Source organism: Durio zibethinus, unplaced genomic scaffold (genome assembly GCF_047325235.1).
Source record: "Durio zibethinus cultivar Kanyao isolate XHJ-2024 unplaced genomic scaffold, ASM4732523v1 HiC_scaffold_387, whole genome shotgun sequence".
Classification (NCBI taxonomy): Eukaryota; Viridiplantae; Streptophyta; class Magnoliopsida; order Malvales; family Malvaceae; genus Durio; species Durio zibethinus.
The window spans coordinates 1,757,501-1,761,247 of NW_028323010.1; positions in this window are offsets into that span (position 1 = coordinate 1,757,501).

Genomic DNA, 3,747 nt, shown 5'->3' on the forward strand with positions numbered 1-3,747 from the left:
CCTAAGCCTTCACGTGAAGTTTCGTTGCAAGATGACTCGTTTTCTATTTTTCACGATTTTCGAAACTTTTTGCGGTTCGGGATTTTTTAGAATTTTTTTAGAAGGATTTTTGGCCCCAAATTTTGTGGACGTGATCCTTCTATTTTTGTTGGCATGCACAAAAAAATTCAGCTAAAAACTCGAACCGGAGAAGATTTCGTGACCGTTTGAAAAAAGTGTCCCCATTTCAGACACTTTAACGGCTACTGGCAGCAAACCTGTAAAATCTCAAACGCTCTTTAAGGGGGTGTGAGTTCTCAGAGGTTTGATGAGGGATAGGGGGCCAACACAAGGGCCAAGTACCAGCACCCATCGCACGTCATGTGCGCACACCCCCCCGGCCCCCCTCCCAATCGCCGGAACCCCAATGCCGCCGCGACCTTCTCCGGCGGTACTCCGGCGATGCTCCGGCGATGCTGTCCCGAGTGAAAAAAATGCGGCACCAGCACATGCTGGAGCCAAGCATGGGCACCGTGGCTCAAAATCGAACTTCGGCCAAGGCCTCGACCATCAATGGCACATGATGACGCATGGTGATGGCACATGCATCGACCATCATCGGCATAGGCTGCCCTTCGGTACGGGCACTTGCCTCGACCGCCATCGGCACAAGCTGAGCAGAAAGGCTAACCTTGCTGCCATTAGCCAACCAGAGGGGTCACTGGTGCCGCGCATCAAGGAGGGACTTGCGCATGATCCTACAGCCAAGGCTCTGATGGAGTACGCCCAGCAAGGTAAGACTAGGCGGTTTTGGTTGCAGGATGGGTTGCTGTACACCAGGGGCAGTAGACTGTTTGTGCCGCAGCACGGGAAGCTCCGCAAGGAAGTTTTACAAGAGTGTCATGATTCAAGGTGGGCTGGACACCCAGGAGTGAGCCGCACCTTGGCGCTGATCGAGGACCGGTACTACTGGCCGCACATGAGGGACGATGTGGAGGCCTATGTGAAGACTTGTCTTGTGTGCCAACAGGACAAGGTGGAGCTCAAGAAACCAGGGGGTCTCTTGGAGCCATTGCCAGTGCCAGAGCGACCATGGGAGAGTGTTTCTCTGGACTTTATAGTCGGTCTACCCAAGACAGAGGGGTTTGGAAGCATCATGGTAGTGGTGGACAGGTTTTCCAAATATGGAATCTTCATTCCAGCAACCAAGGAGTGCCCAGCCGAGGAGGCAGCTCGATTGTTCCTGAAGAACATGGTGAAGTACTGGGGAGTGCCGAGGACCATTGTTAGTGATCGGGACGGGCGTTTCACGGGCAGGTTCTGGACTGAGTTGTTCAAGCTGTTGGGGTCAGACTTGAACTTTTCCACCAGCATGCATCCGCAGACCGATGGGCAGACAGAACGTGTGAATGGACTACTGGAGGTCTACCTCAGGCACTATGTGAGTGCCACACAAAGGGACTGGCCAAAGCTACTGGATATTGCGCAGTTTTCCTACAACTTGCAAAGGAGCGAGGCAACGAACCAGAGCCCATTTGAGGTTGTGACAGGGCAACAACCACTAACACCCGGTTCGATTGCTGCAGGTTATACAGGGCCGAATCCAGCAGCATACAAGTTTGCCAAGGCATGGCAGGAGCAAGCTGACTTGGCCAGAGTTTGTCTACACAAGGCGGCCAAGAGGTCGAAGAAGTGGGCAGACCAGAAGAGGCGGGATGTGCAGTTCCAGGTTGGAGACTTGGTGTTGGTGAAGCTGCATCCCATTGTGCGCCACAGGGGGCTGCACAAAGGCCTAGTCCGGAGGTATGAGGGACCTTTCCGAGTAGTCAAGAGAGTAGGCAAGGTTGCCTACAAGCTGGATATGCCACCCAAGCCGAGGGTACACCCGGTGTTCCATGTGAGCATGCTCAAGCCGTTCCATGAGGATGAGGGAGATCCAGGACGGGCAGAGTCAAAGCGTGCACCATTGGGAGCAAGGGCCTCATATGAGAAGGAGGTCCACAGCATTATGGCTGACCGGGAAGTGAGACGGAAGAACTATCAACCAAGACATGAGTACTTGGTGCGCTGGAAGGGGCTTCCAGATAGTGAGGCGAGCTGGGAACCAGCAGAGGACTTATGGCAGTTCGGGGACCAGATCAGGCAGTACCATGCAGAAGACGCAACGAGGGCGTTGCGCAATCAGGTGGGGGAGAATGTCACGCCCTGGGCGGGCGCGCCAGGCACATCAGCCAGACCAGCAGGCGAGCCAGCAGCTAAGGCCCGCAGACCAGGCGTGCTGGCGGGTATCAGTGCGCAAAGCCTATCAAACGAGCTCCAAACGCCCGCCCATCTTGCAGGCCAACTCATGAGACCAAGGCCTGGCATTTGGGCTGCCCGCACCACATCCAGAAGGGCCCGAGGTGCTGGATACGCAAGGGAAGCTTCTGGAACCAGGCAGGATCAGCATCAGCATCCTGGCAGATTTGGTTGACCCTGAAAATCAGGAACCAGCATCTTGATTAAATGTAATCCCATGATTGTAGCCTTTATTTTAGGGATTTGCCATTAAGTTGTAGCTGGAGCCTCAACTATAAATAGAGGGCTGCTCCACCCTCATTTGTACACCATCAAACACTTCTGTTTCAGTGAATACAAGAGCATTTCCAGAATTCTGTTTTTCCTGTCCTGTTTCTCTTTAACTTGCGTAATCAGCCCTTCCCTTTGTTCTAGTGCCCGCACGCTTGTGTTTTAGGCTGACTTAGGCATCAAGGACGAGATTCCAAGCCTAAGGCCGCACGGATTCTGAGTCTAAGGTCGGAGCCCGTGACAGTTGGTATCAGAGCGAGTTCGATTCTGCGTGTTTGTGTTGTGCAGGTTAGATCGTGATTGAAGAGATGGCATCCCAAAGCGACGTTGCTAGCCAACAACCAGAGGCCCAGGAGCATGGGCGAGGAAGAGGCAAGAAAGCTGGTTCTAGAGATATCTGGTCTACCATGGACGGTAGGCTGGCCAAGGTGGAGGTGACCATAGGCGACATGGGGGAGAAGCTGGAGGAAGTAGAAACTCACATTGCATCGCTAGACTCCATGGGGGAGGAGATCCAAAGTGAGCTAGCAGCTGCTCTCAACAATGGCCTGGATGCGATCACCCAAAAGAATGAATCCTTGGAGGCGGAAGTTCTGACTTTGCGAGATGGCATGGAGGCCATGCGCCATGGCATGGAGGCCATGCGCCAGCGGATGGAGGAGCTTACCAGTGAGCTCGTGACTTGCAAGACTGCCATTGGGAATGGCATGTTTGCTGGAGTGTCCAGATCCAGATTGGATGTCCCCAAGCCTAAGGAGTTTAAGGGGACTAGGGCGGCTAAGGAAGTAGACAATTACCTTTGGGGTATGGAGCAGTATTTCCAGGCCATGGGCATGCAAGACGAGGCGATAAAGGTAAGCACCGCTGCTATGTATCTCACTGATGTAGCCTTATTGTGGTGGAGGCGCAGGTGTGATGATGTCAGGCGTGGGAACGCCAAGATTGGAACCTGGGCAGAGTTCCAAAAAGAGTTCAGAGAACAATTTTACCCGGAGTATGCCGATGATGAGGCACGGGCAAAGTTGCGCAGGTTGAGCCAGCAAGGGAACATAAGAGAGTATGTTCAAAAATTCTCTGAACTGATGCTACAGATCTCGGATCTAGGCGAGAAGGACGCATTCTTTGCTTTCATGGATGGGCTGAAGCCGTGGGTGAAGCATGAGCTACAAAGGAGGGGAGTTCATGACTTGGCTAAAGCCA